The sequence below is a fragment of the Chiloscyllium punctatum genome, chromosome 10 (assembly GCF_047496795.1).
Source record: "Chiloscyllium punctatum isolate Juve2018m chromosome 10, sChiPun1.3, whole genome shotgun sequence".
NCBI classification, from domain to species: domain Eukaryota; kingdom Metazoa; phylum Chordata; class Chondrichthyes; order Orectolobiformes; family Hemiscylliidae; genus Chiloscyllium; species Chiloscyllium punctatum.
Window position 1 is genome coordinate 33,472,749 of NC_092748.1, and position 15,000 is coordinate 33,487,748.

General features: G+C 38.2%; 1 protein-coding gene across 5 annotated transcripts in view; it reads left to right on the top strand.

Annotated features, from left to right (window-relative positions):
* The first annotated feature begins 283 nt into the window (after positions 1-283).
* dgkg (diacylglycerol kinase, gamma) overlaps positions 284-15,000 on the top strand; it is a 527,377-nt gene continuing 512,660 nt past the window's right edge. For 2 of the 5 annotated variants that reach the window (XM_072578849.1, XM_072578848.1), the window contains exon 1: positions 284-574. The gene's annotated coding sequence lies outside the window, so the exon portion shown is untranslated. The remainder of the gene's footprint in view (positions 575-15,000) is intronic. The other 3 variants (XM_072578853.1, XM_072578854.1, XM_072578852.1) reach the window with 2 other exon arrangements.

Below are 15,000 nucleotides of genomic sequence, written 5' to 3' on the forward strand. Positions count from 1 at the left end.
GTCCCGAGATTCGGAAAGGCCCCCCTCTCAGCGCAGGTCTTTAATTTTGCACGGCGTTTGGGGAGTGTTGAAGGAAGTCCTTGTTTTAAAATAAATAAATAAACAAACCCTTTAAGATTACAGGACGGTCATTGCCAGCGCGCACTTCCATTGCAGAACAAAAGCCTGCATGTTTCAGTGAAGCGCCTTCACTGCTCCTGATTGCAGACACACAGCGTGTGCCTGGATCCGGCAAGAGCGAGCTTCAGGCTCGTGCGCGTGACACGCCCTCCCGGGCTGAGGGGGAAGCGCGAGCACCGGCTTGGACAGGGCGCGCACCCGACACAGCCATCAGAAACTCCTGTAGTGCAAGGCAAGCACGGGAGAATCTTAGGGCACATTTTAAAAGAGAACAAAAGTGAAAAGAGGATTGAGATTTTCAGTGGCACTGAACCAGTCAACGACCAGACTGTCGGCTCTTCAAACAAAAAAAACCACACACACACACAAAGTAAAATAACTCGCAGTTTATTGCGGAGGGAAGAGCTGCCACTGGTGCCGGGGGTGGAAGGAGAAGGGGATAAGAGGCTTTGAGGTGAGTGAATAAGAAGGGAAGGGGTGGGGGGCGATGGAACAGCACAGCTAGTGGAAATGTTTGTTTTTTTTAAGGCAGACTTTGTTGTTTGTTTGTTTGTTTGTTGTTGTTGTTGTTGGCGGCTTGTCTCTGGGAAGGTGCAGCGCTGTTATGTTTGGGTTTCTGAGAGAGTGAGGGGGCGGGCGAGGCGAGGGGAAAAGGCTGGCGGCGCTTTGCAAAGCGATCGCCGGTACATCGCCCCTGTCACTCGGGGCTGTACTGAAGGAACTGGCCGGACAGAGGGAGGGATAGATGGATGGTGCGAGCGCTGGTTTCCCTGCCTCAGTTTTGGGATGTAAATTCACTTCTCCCCTGTCAAAGTCTGCAGTGGGTTTTCCTCCCTCTTTTTCTCCCCCTCCCTCTTTAATTAGTCTCCACTCCTGTCCCACAACCACCTCCTCATACATGAGTCTCTAATTCTCGGTGTGTCGATTTCGCTGTTCAAGTCAACGCGTTGCGGGATGCGGAAACCTCGAGCGTACGTGCTCCTTGTGCAAGTAGACAGTTATATATGTGACAACTTGTGCGAGCTCGCCTGAACGCGACCGAAAAGTTGCACATTGTGTAACAGTGTTACCTTAGCTTTAAAGGAAGCTGATGGGACGAGAGTTTCAAAACCAGCACGCTTTCCTCCAGTGTTAAAAGTCCTGAAAACCAATCGGTGAAATAAGACAACTTGGTGCGAAGATTGTCTATGCAAGGTTTATAAACGATTGGATTTTTCCATCGCAACAAATGTACACGTAGCTCTTGTATCTCTAAACTTGACATTGACGCCCCCCCCCCCCAAATTCCTTCGTTTTCAAATTTGATGATCTGTAGCTGGAATGTATAAATTGGCAAATATTAGTAAGTTGCTCTAGTTTTAAACGATTAAAGTTTGCGTTTAATGTTGCAGACAGTTATAGAGTCAGACAGCTCAGAAACAGACCCTACATTCTTTCCAATTCAATTGTATTGAATCAATTCAGTTTAGGCCAGTCGGAACCAAAGGTGTCTTAGCAACCTCGTCCAGGTGATGATTAACGTCTGAATTTACTATATTTATCCTAGTTAGTTAGTTTGTTTGTACAATATATACATTTAGTTGTAATGTTAAAAACCTGAACTTCGGATTTAATACAGAAATCCAAATTAATTTCTCTAGCCTGTTCAAACCTGTTCTATTGAGTCCCACCAATTTAAACAAATGGGAATGATCAAATTACTGCCTAAAATAGATGGATTCTGATGTTGTATTGGCTTTCAGATTAATGGTGACCTTTTTAATATTCAATAAGTAATTATCAAGGTGACGAGCATGATGTCAGATTTGCTGTTTTAACGATTGAGATTGAAAGGGTAGTCTGCATCAGTTTGGTTTTTAGAATTGTCGGCACATTTGTTTTTCTTTTTGTGGTGCTGATAATCTTTTCTTTAAATTAAGATTCATAATAGAAATCTCATGCTGGTCAGATGAAACTGAGTTTACAAGTCAGCTATGCACGGTTTTGCATTCCTCAGATCTCATTTACCATTCAAAATCCTGCCATCGATAAAGTTCATCACAGATGAACTGGAGCAATTGTGTTTCAATGTTCCTTTCATTTTATCAGCAGTCCTTGAGATGATCTGTCTGCTTTGCATTACAAAATGGTGTTTTGCAATTGATTTTACTTCTGAACTTGGTTGTTTTCGTCTTACTACTCAAATTAAGCCGTTAAGAAATAGATGTTCTTTTATGTTGTATTAAAAAACGTGCAGTAAAGGCTTCTCTGATTGATGAGAAGAGTGACCTTTTTTTTGTTAATAGCTTTTTAGCCACAGGCATTTAACTTGTCGGTTGAGTGGTTCTCAGTAGCTAGTGGGCTCATGGACTAGAGATTTGTTTTGATCTCGTGGCTTTCATTAATATTTTGTGACATGTCTTTTTTTTTCCTGTATGGAAATGAAGGAATTTTAAGACTGCAATATGAATAGTGTGAATAACCAGTGTAGTAGAATGTCATTTTGAGGAACATGCAGAGATAAGTGAAAGGCCTCAATATTAATTGCATCCATTCAAAATTCATACTTGTTATTAACAGGCCCGTCCCTGGACTGAAATTAAACATGCGAGGAAGAATGTGAAACAAGAAAAAGATCATTAAGGTTTCACATTGAAAGCTCCCAAGGAATGAAATATTAACAAATTCAGATTCTGAGATTTGCTGTGTTCCAGTATTTTCTGTTTTACTTTTCTTTCGTAGATTGGAAAATGCAACAAGGAAGAAATGTTTCAATAATTTGTGAAATAAAATTGAGGAAGAGGCATTTTGATTTATTGCAGGAAAAATATAGTCAGTTGCTGTCAAACTATAAGTAGGTTATTAAAATTTAAATAAATATATCTTTTTTTAAAGAAAACCATTCTTGGATCAAAATTAGCTTTTGCTCTCTAAAATGTTATTAGATAGCCATGTCTATTTTATTAAACAACACGTGTAAAAATAAGTTTTAAACTAACATGCTTATCCCTGATGTTTCACTGAATAAGCAAGAAGCAATTCTATCCTGCCAGTGCTCAGTTATTTGAACATAATCAGGATGGCAATTACAACATAAACCACGGGTTTTAAAGCCACTGTTGTAAAAATGAAGAAAGGATGGCTGGGTTCAGTGGCTCTGACAGGGTCACTTTGGGCATGAGGTATAAACAAGGCAAGTTTGACTATGATGTACACTGGTTGGGTGGCCTCAGAGGTGACTGTTCAGGCAGGTGCTCCTCACATGTTTGGAACCATATTGTATAAATCAGGAAGGGTATAAACAGTCTTAAAAAAAATCTGTCTCTTCCTATCAGGTTGTTCAGACAATGTATTATAAGTCCCATTTCATCTGACTTTATGCATGAGGAAGAAATCCAACCAAAGTATAGGCTACTTCTTCAAAAGAAAGTACACTCCCTATGTCAGTATGACCCCAAACTTCAAAATCCTGACAAACATTTCTTGCATAATTGCAAGTCTTTCAAGACCTGTGCAATAGGATGATGTAAAACTCAAAAATTGTACTGTATTAACTATTTAAACGAGTATCATTGCTAACCTTTGGATAACATCAAAAGATCCAGCTGAGAGCACCTACTGAAACATGTATGCTTTTGTGCCATTTTTCTTTTTTCAAATGTCTAAACATTTTGCTGATAAACTAAACACAAGACAATGGAGAGGAGAAAATAGAACATGTACTTTTCAAGTGGATTCAGTTTTGCATCATGAGATAATTATGCTGATTTACATTGGCTACTGTATCTGTACCTGCACATTTTGATTTTCACTCTTTTGAAAAGCTCAGATGCCATACAGAGATTTTGAATATTTGTCAGAGCAATGCAAGATGCCCCAAACAGAAGTTAATATATTCATATTTGGTTCTCATTTTATACAATATTGCTTCTGTGAAATGCCTTGGAACATTTTATTGCAATAACTTGATTTTATATTGTTCTTTTAATGTTGTAAATGTATACGTAACTGTACAAAGCGCCATGAGGTATCCAGAAAATATGTTAGGTGTACGCAATAAATAGAAGCTAATATTGTATGCAATATATTCTTGTGATCAGATCAAATGCAAAAAAAGTTGTAATTTCTTGCTGTTTTCTTCTTGCTGTTCTTGTTTCAATTGACTTTAGAACACCACTGGATATGTGAATAGCCCAGATGACATTTTTGCCTGTGAGAAATTGCTTAATCCCCAAATTACAGCATTATCATGATGATAATGCTGATATTGATAAATCATGTTGAGGATTTAGCGAGTATAAATGCAGGCCCTGATACTCAGTGATGCAGAACCATTCTGCTGCAATGTTCAATGTAAAAACAAGGACTGCAGATGCTGGAAATCAGATTCTAGATTAGAGTGGTGCTGGAAAAGCACAGCAGTTCAGGCAGCATCCGAGGAGCAGGAAAATCGGCTTCAACCCCAGGGCATCAATGTGAACTTCACCAGTTTCCTCATTTCCCCTTCCCCCACCTCACCCCAGTTCCAAACTTCCAGCTCAGCACTGTCCCCATGACTTGTCCTACCTGCCTATCTTCCTTTCTACCTATCCACTCTACCCTCCTCTCTGACCTATCACCTCCATCCCCATCTCCATTCACTTATCAGACTCTATGCTAATTACTCTCCACGTCCACCCTCCTCTCATTTATCTCTCCATTCTGTAGGCTCCCTGCCTGTACTCCTGATGAAAGGCTTTTGCCCGAAACATTGATTTTCCTGCTCCTTGGGTGCTACCTGAACTGCTGTGCTTTTCCAGCACCACTCTAATCTGCAATGTTCTATAATGACTTTATCCTATCGTTAAAACTCTACTGTGATTAAAATTTTACAAATGTAAGACATTCTGAAAATGTAGCCCTGCCCTTATTAAGCCAAAACATGTAGTTTATAATTTAGGTAGGGAACATGAAAAAAGCATAATTTCAGGTACATTTGTTTTATTGTTTTGTTGTGTGGTCTAACATATGGTTACCAGCCAGCTGAAGAGTAGGAGTTATATTTTAGTTTTCAGTTCTTTTAACTCCTTGCGATCTACTTAATTCTTAATTTATTAATCCATCTTTTGGCCCAACATATTCCAGTCTTGGTGGTGAACTGCACTGTCAGCCACCTTCTTTGTTCAGGTTTCTAAATCAAAAAGTTATTGCAGTGAGTGGGTTAGGAAAGTTCAAAGTACTACATCTTTGTTTTCTTTATCAGCTTCAAGCATCGAGCTCTCGCTATTACATGCTCTCTACATAGTTGTAGACCTTATCTTGCAGCCATACTTTACAGAAGTTGTAAAACTGGTCTCACCATGAGATGCCTATGACTTAGTGCAGGACTGGCATCATTGTTATGCATGTCACCTAACTGTTCTCACTTTGGCGTGCCTTGTACAAAACAAATAAAAGCATGACTGACAGATTTTTGCAATACCAAATAAGAATGGTGATCCAAAATTAACAGGAAAATTCACACAATGTCCCAAGTAAGTGCTTCCCACCAATGAGGTAAAGCTGAGACACCAGATTAATTTAACATTTAGCTGCTTGCTTCATGTAACTGGAAACTGTTTTATAGATAGAATGCAAAAAAAGTTAATTTCATCAATGATTTTTATCATTTATTTTCTACTGTGTGATATGCCAATGTTAAACTAGAGCTCTGAATTCTATAGTAGATTAATGTGCTGTATATGACAATATTAAACTTGAACTAGGTTTTTGAGCAGTTTTAAGAAAGCATATTTTTCATTGTGAACTAAACACAGGCTATAAAACTTTATGTCAAACAATTTAAGCACTAAACGTATTGAAATTTATTCTCAGTGCTTAAATATCAACTTCTAAATGGCAGCTCAGCATTATCATTTAACATGTCTGGGATATAGGTTCAACTTGACCTTCGAGAGGGGACTTCTATTGTCTCCTCCTAATAATGCCAGTTTAGGATTCCAGCTGTCACCTTTTGACAGTTGATATGCCTCTGGTTTGTAAGGCACATTCTGATGGGTTTGATCCTTTTCATCAATAACAATTGCCTCTCTATTTTGCAGTATTGCGTTTGTAGAAAGGTATTGCTTTTGGAAATATTATGAAGTTGTGATGGGACAAACTCTAGATTAACGCATTGCAAAGAAATTTATGTTGGAGAATGATATGAAATGATGTATTAAATGTCCTCTCATTTGTAAATACATTTTGATTTTCATGTTTTATTTGTATTGTTTCCTTGTTCTGTACTTTTCAGTAAAGGCGCCCATTTGTTATTCTTTATGCATTTGTATTTTTGATGACTTATTTCAACTCCATAATTTTAAGTTCTTTTTTTTTGGTAACCTTTTAAACCTTATTATTTTGGTAGCTGAAAATGTGTTGCTGGAAAAGCGCAGCAGGTCAGGCAGCATCCAAGGAGCAGGAGAATCGATGTTTCGGGCATAAGCCCTTCTTCAGGAAGAAGGGCTCGTGCCCAAAATGTCAATTCTCCTGCTCCTTGGATGCTGCCTGACCTGTTGCGCATTTTCAGCTCTGATCTCCAACATCTGCAGTCCTCACTTTCTCCTCGAAGATTTTAACCTACTGCGAATCCTCTTACAAGGATGCCTTCCTTGAAGAAGCTCTCTTCCTCCCTCTACAAGGATTTCAGTGAGTCCCTCTCTCACTGCACACCCCGGGTCATTTACCTTATCATCCTCACCTTAACCTTCTTCCACCTATCGCATTTCCAACGCCCCTCCCCCAAGTCCCTCCTCCCTACCTTCTATCTTAGCCTGCTTGGCACATTTTACTCATTCCTGAAGAAGGGCTTATGCCTGAAATGTTGATTCTCCTGCTCCTTGGATGCTGCCTGACCTGCTGTGCTTTTCCAGCAACACATTTTCAGCTCTGATCTCTAGCATCTGCAGTCCTCACTTTCTCCTTACTATTTTGGTATTCTAGGAAGTTTTTGTATTTCAGTTGAATCCTATATTCTAGCTTGTCTTTATTTTGTCTGTTTTTGCAGTTTGTATGTATTAATTCTACCTTTAACAGATCTGGAAGTGCCACTGAGACTGTAAAAGTGGCAAAGGTAATTAGCAAATATTTGAAGTGAGATGAAGGGCTCAGGTGGTGCAGTGTACAATCCCTACCTCTGGATCAGAAGATATTGGTTCAAATTCCATCTGCCCAAACATGGGATTTTAAATTAATTGCATTAGGAAACAAGGAGCCTGGTGAGGATGAGTAAGGATAGTACTGTTGGGTGAGCAGCACATTGCAGGAAACAAATTAGGTTGGAGTTTTTGTAGAATATTGAGTCCTGAGGTAATTGAAAAGGTATAAACTGTCTTGACTACAGGGAATCTTTTGAAGTGCTGACTTCTTTTGCCCCAAGAAAATTAGTTTTATTTTTGTTTGAGTTATTTATCATTGAGATCCTCTCTCTTTTTAGTACAACTGTGTCACCAGTCAGAAACAAAACAGTTGCATTTCAAGCAATTAAAATATTGATCACAGTCTTAAGGCTTTTGCAACAATTGTGCGACCTAGATCAGACAATTTGGGAAGTTAGATTTGTGATCAAAACCTTGATTCGGGTGTTTCAAGATTAAATCGAGCAGCATGTGTCAATTTATTTGTTGAAGGGTTGAGTGACATTTATTACTTTAATATAGGATTTTCTCAGGCATTGAATGCAACTGAAAAGTCGAATTGGCACTGTTGAAACAACTCTGAGTATAAGCAGAAAATGTCACGAGCACTTCAGTTGTTCTAGTTGGAGTGTTTTTTTTTATTCACATGAGATATGGGCCTGGCTGGCTGGGCAGAATTTATTGCATATCCATCGCTGTTCTTGTGAAGGTGGTGGTAAGCTGCCTTTTTGAACGGCTGCAGTCCATGTGCTATAGGTTGAAGCACAGTGCTATTAGGGAGGAAATTTCTGGATTTTGACCCAGCGCCAGTGAAGGAACTGCAATGTATTTCCAAGTCAGGGTGGTAAGTGGCTTGAGAAGAACTTGCAGGTAGTCATGCTTTCATGTATCTGCTGCCCTTATCCTTCTAGATAGAAGTGGTCATGTGTTTGGAACATACTATCTAAGGACCTTGTGGATAGTATGCACTACTTCTACTGAGCGTCACTTGTGGAGGGAGTGGATGTTTGTGGATGTGATGCCAATCCAATTGGCTGCTTTGTCCTGGATGATGTCAAGCTTCTTGAGTGTTATTGGAGCTGCACCCATCCAGGCATGTGGGGAGAACTCCATCACACTTCTGTGTGATCTCACATGCTTTGGGGAGTCAGGAGGTGAGTTACTCAGCCATCTCCCTAGCCTCTGATCTGTTGTTGTAGCCACTGTATTTATTGAGTCAGTGGTAACCCCCACAATGTTGATGGGGGTTGGTGATGGTAATGCCATTGAATGTCAAATGGTAGGGTAGATAGTCATTGTTTAACATTTGTGTGGCATGTATGTTACAATAAATTTTAAAATTAAAGGCAATGCTTCCACAATGTCTTTGTTTTAAATTTTTTGTAGAAGAAAATTATTTAGGAAGCAAACTGTTAAGTTTAAGATGCTGTGTTACAGGTAAAATAGAGCAACTTGAATATGGGCATAAGGAACATTGCTGTATTGTGTCGGTATAAATTTTTCTGTTCCTTGGGTGTCTCCAAATCACTGATCTAAATGTTAGCCTCCAAGGTGTGGCCTTACATGTCATTTCAAATTTTATTTTTAGTTTTTAAACATTACCTAATGTATATTTGTGTTACGGTTGAGATTTAAAACCAGATTAAACTTTAAACATTGTGAGCTCCAGGCTGCATACAAACAATCTGGGAATACATTTTGCACTTCGAGTTCATAATTTATTACAGGAATTCATATTTTTGGGCTACATAGAGATATGAAAGTATGGATGTGATTATTGAATATACTTGTGTCAATTAGGCAACATGGAAGTCAAGCTACAGATCTGTGCAAAATAATTAATAGGATTTTATTGATAGTCTAGAACTTGGTTACTACTGAAACATGTACACACTGTCTAAAGTTTTTGCCTTGCCATCATCAGGGCACGAATACGAACTCCAAAGGGGAAACCAAAATTTATATGGCATGAGAGCTTCCAGAGGGGGGACAGAAAAGTTAAGAAAGTAACACTGGTCATACTGGACCTCCTCATTGAAGTATGCATTGAAGTTTTATTTGACAGTTTTATTTTTTATCTGAGAGGAGACTGAGTGTTGGTCAGTGGACTCTAATTAGTAGGGATTTTCCCTGCAAATTGCCTTGATGAGTGCCAGATGAAAAGCTTCCACAAAATCTGTCTCTATTTCAGCAATGTGAATTTTATTGTGTTTTTACAAACCTTACGTATAAAAAGAATGTTATGGTGAAATACAAATTGATTGCAGGATTGTGATGTTGTAGTGTTCTGTAACTTTTTTTTTCATTTGGAGTCCAGTATATTAAAGGTTTCATTGTGAGCATTCAATTCTTCAGTTGTTATTTAGTTACAAAAAAAGCCCATTAGAAGAAAGAAGATCAAGACAAATTACATAATTTTGTTCTTTTAATTTTGAAGAGAGCTCGACCATCTTTTATATGCTTAGGTAAAGGACACAGTCAAGATAAAAGTTTAACTTAAGAATAATTAAGGTTAATATGATAAATTTAAGTCACTTTTTTCTTTAGTGAGAGAGAACTTCCAAATTATAATTTGAGTATGGGGTGAACCTATCACATTGGAGAAACTGAAACCAGTCATGGAGTTTGACCTAAACCATTGACTCACTTCATTACTCTGTTGCCAACCCTCGAGGATCATCCTGAAGTCTCATGGGATTGAAGATCAATTTCCAGGATATTGTTAAGTGCAATAATAGTCACCTGGAGAACAATCATAAGGAAATGTATGTAGTTTGTCATTTCTTTAAATATTTGTCTTTCCCTGATCCAAAAAAAACATTGGAAAGGCTGTTTGGCTGACAGCAAGCATCATCCAATTGGTTAATGAGTCCTTTTTGCTTTCGAATTAATGTAGGAAGGCAGTGCATCACAGAGATGAATGTTTTGGCCAACTATTGTTTGGAGCCTGGGGCAAGTCATGTGATGAACCTTCCGCAAATAAATTTAACCACAGTTAGAAGTGCTGGTTTTGAACTGTCAGACTGATCTGTTTTAGAGGGTGTTTGATGCTCCATTGTTGAGTATATTCAAGACTGAGATTTTTATTCACTGCTTTCCTGTCTGCTTCCCATATTCCTCAATTCTCCAAAGTTAAGAGAGATCATGTTGAATTTGCAAGCAGGCATGAGGGACCCGAAGGTTGTTGTCTGATCCTACTTCCCATATACTTGGAAATAATAAAAACTAGTTTATAATTGAAACTCAAAATCATGAACTTGTTGTGAATCATAAATCAACAAAGAACAAATGACCAGTTGGTGAAGTGTACACTGGCGTACATTTCAGATATTTTCAAAACAGAAGCACTGGTGAATGGATTTAGAAAATACTTTGAGATAAACAATGTAACTTTGGATAGAGAAAACATTAAATATGTTGATATTTTCCTTATACAGATGTATATATTCAATTCCATGGTTGAGGACAAAACTAAATGTGAAATAGATCAAAGGATTTAAAAGTGTATTTGTGTAGTAACCTGGAGAGAGAAAACAATTTGATATAGCTTCACATTAATTCAACATTTAGTTATGTTCAAATTGTCTCAATTTTGGCACTTATTCCTAGCAATCTTACTCCATCAGTTGGATTTTAATTTATCACTGTGCTGTAGGTAATTATCCCATTTTTGTCATTAACTCCCATAATTAATATAGTTAAGATAGAATGTAAACACACAGTTTTCTAGCTAAGGACTAGAATTTCATTTTTGAGGGAGGAAAAAAGGTTTAATTGAGGTCAAAATGCCAATGAAACTGGCACATCTATGAACATGAAATGAAATGACCTGAACGCTGTTCTCTGCATCTCTGCATTATGGAATCAGGTGATTTTGAAAATAATCTAACAGTTCTGACCTTAGATAATCTTCCTGGCAGGTGTTTGAAATTTGATTTATATCTGCATTTGTTTTAAGTTGTTTTAGATGTAATACTTGTTATTGATCACAAACATAGACTGTGTATGCCTACACTATAAGAATTAAAGCAGATCTGTTTGCCATCTCGGGCATACTTAATTTACAAATGTAAAAAAAAAATCAATTTTTTTTTGTTTCTCTTTGCTTTTTGGCAATTGGTCACTTTCTATGGCACATACATTTAACATGCACCAAAAGACGCTTAATTTAAGTGATATTTATTCAGCCACTTCAGATGAGTATAAAAAGGGCAAATTTGAAACATGCACTTTTAAATATACCATTCAACAGTTTGAAGTTTATTGATAATTTAGAGTCATAGAGATGTACAGCATGGAAACAGACCCCTCGGTCCAACCCGTCCATGCTGACCAGATATCCCAACCCAATCTAGTCCCACCTGCGAGCACCTGGCCCACATCCCTCCAAACCCTTCCTATTCATATACCCATCCAAATGCCTTTTAAATGTTGTAATTGTACCAGCCTCCACCACTTCCTCTTGCAGCTCATTCCATACACGTTCCACCCTCTGCGTGAAAAAGTTGCCCCTTAGGTCCCTTTTTATATCTTTCCTCTCTCACCCTAAACCTATGCCCTCTAGTTCTGGACTCCCCGACCCCAGGGAAAAGACTTTGCCTATTTACACTATCCATGCCCCTCAAATTCAAGGAGCTATGAACCTGCATTCTAAGGTCTCTTTATTCAGCAACACTCTCTAGGACCCTACCTTTTGTAGGTTTTAAAAAGTAGGAATGCATTGCCAACCCTTGAGGATTACCCTGGAGCCTCTACTCTGTCCCAACAGATGCTTCCAGACCTGCTGCATCTTTCCAGCGATTTCTGTTTTTGTTGTTTATATTCCCTGCCCGCTTGCAATAAAAGCCAACATTTCATTTGGCTTCGTAATTGCTCACACCTTCATGCTGATCTTGTGATTCTGTATAGACACACCTAGATTACTCTGTACTGCAACATTCCGCAGTATTTTTCTATTTAAATCTGTTTTTCTTGACAAAAGAGGATAAATTCTTATTTTCTGACATTTATACTCCAAATGCCAAATGATTTGGCAACTCATTTATCTATATCCTCTTATAAGTTCTCTGTACCTTCTCACAACTTGCTTGCATTGGCTGTGCACAATTTCATTTGAAAGATGCATGTTTTGACTAGGCAGCATTTCATTAGTATTTCATCAGTGTGCTGGAGTTCCTGGACTAGGGCTTGAGTCTCTTATCTCTGGCTGAACTGAGACTTGTGCCATCAATGCTGCTGGTTTATAATTAGTCCTGTACAATGCAAAATGTAAATGGTATGATCTGAGTTTTACAGTCAAATGCACTTCATTGGACGATTGTATCACTTGTGAGAAATGGGCTGTGTATACTTTTTTTTAAATATATTTCTTTTACCGCAACTTTGTTTTCATATTATGCATCAAGCAGTCTGATTTTTGCATTAGAATTAATGCCAACTTCATGAATTACCCAAGAAGTTCACTGGTTTTATGAGTACTTTCTAAACACAAATTCACTTTGGAGGAGTTGTAATTCAGCTGATGTGAAGTCTGAAAAATATGAAAATCTCAAAACACTATGAAAATGAAAGCTGGGCATTTAGTGTGATAGCGACAGTGTAACTGGAGTGTTTAAAAAATTCGAATGTGCAAGTCATTCAAATATTTATATTTTCTAGTTGTCACATTGTTGCGAAGATATGTATGAGCGAGTACATTGCTGCTGTCATAGCAAAATGGTTTAAATGTCCTTTTTTATTTTCAAATTGAGGGAAATGAGCTGCTTGAAAAAAGATTAAGCCATTTGGGAAACAGTTGGCGATAAAGCTGTTGAAGTTTAGTTACTAAACAAAAAGCTGCAGTTTGCAAAAGGAACAGCTGAAAGAACAAAGAATTGAGGTGCCAGGTAAGAAAGTGTGAGGGCATTACACTGTTAAGGTCCTGCATTCAGCACAGTAGGAATTAAGGAGGTGAATACAGAAAATTATAATTTCTTGCTGAACATATTTCCTCTTATTTTTTTAATTTGAACTTTTAAAGCCTGTGACAGTGCAAATCCAAGTGCAAGAAATATGTTTAAATAAGTACGGTGATTTGTGTACCCCTAGGATGAGAGTGATCAACCAAATTACAATTTTGTCAAACTTAGCAGTTAGTCTCACTTTCCATCAACTGTTGATGCCAATTTAAATGACTTTTGTATGATATTTGAATTCAGTTTATTGATCATTGCCAGGTCGTGCTGTTGCTCCCCATTTTTCCTGTTTCCTCCTTCATGCTGGCTGCCTTGGTTTGCTGCTGAATTGACTACTGTGATAATTACACTGGAACAGTTGGATTGCCTGGTCTCCTCTGATTCTTCACGGGATGTAGATTTTAAATTTTTTTTCCCAATGAATCTCTCCTCTGACATAATTTGAGCTTTGTCATCAAGCAGATGCTAGCTATTTTTTCTTTGAGTTCAGGTACGCGAAATGTCTGTATTTTTTTCATCTTTTCCACCTGGCTCCCAGTTGTCTGTTGCATCGTTAGTTATCAGTTGCAGATTTAAAGAAAATACAAAGTGCTAAAACTTTCAGGTTATTTGCATATTTTAACCTTCCAGTTACTTTAAGAGGAAAATTATTTCAGTGTATGCTAACCGAATCTACTTTTAACAGCATCTGTAAAGAAAATGCTGCAGATACTGGAAATTTGAAATGTAGAAGAGATACAGTGCTTGAAATGCTCAGGTTCACCAGCATTTTTTTGGGAGGGAGAAATAGTTAACCTTTTTGGTTGAATATGACTCTTCAGCGATGCTTTTTTAAAAAAAAAAATCAGTAACCCACTGTAATCAGCCGGGAGAAGAATCCAAGCTGCTTGTATCTGTGTTTGGAGAATCGAAGAAGTTTCAAGTCTGATTTGTCAAACATTAACTGTCTCTGTCTACAGTTGCTGCAAGATCCACACTGACATTCTCCAGCACTTCCTCATAAACTCAGACTAATAAATGTTTACAGCACAGAAGGAGGCCATTTAATCCATTTGTCAATGACTAAGCCCATTTTCCAATTTTTGCCCCACAGTCCTGGAGGCTGTGGAAATTCAAGGGAATGTCTCAAAGCTGCTCAGATGTTATGAGAATTTCTACCTTGGTTTTCCTTTCAGGCAATGAGTTCCAGATTTTCATCACTGTTTGAGGGTGGGGTGGGTAATATTGGGATAATTACTGCATTTGTTTTCCCATTTGAATTTTCTCTAATTGAAGACAGTGGCAGCATATGGTTCTATGGATCGTGATCTTTCAATAAAGGGGAAAGATATAAAAGAAGGGGCAACGTTTTCACGCAGAAAGTGTCACGTGTATGGAATGAGCTGCCAGAGGAAGTGGTGGAGGCTAGTACGATTGCAGCATTTAAAAGGCATCTGAATGGGAAGGGTTTGGAGGTTTATGGGCCGGGTGCTGGCAGGTAGGACTAAATTGGATTGGGATATCTGGTCAGCATGGGCGAGTTGGACTGAAGGGTCTATTTCTGTGCTGTACATTTCTATGATTCTATGACTCTATAACTCTCCTCTTAGCCTTCTACCTTTTACCCTAAAAGTATGTTTCTTGGTTATTGACCCCCGACTAATGGAAAAACTCCTTCCTTTCCATCTAATTAATATTCTTCATAATCTTATACACCTCTATCAGGTCTCCTCTCAACCTTCACTGTACCAAGGAAAACAACCCCAGTCTATCCAATCTCTCTTCATAACTGAAACTGTCCAGCCCAGGCA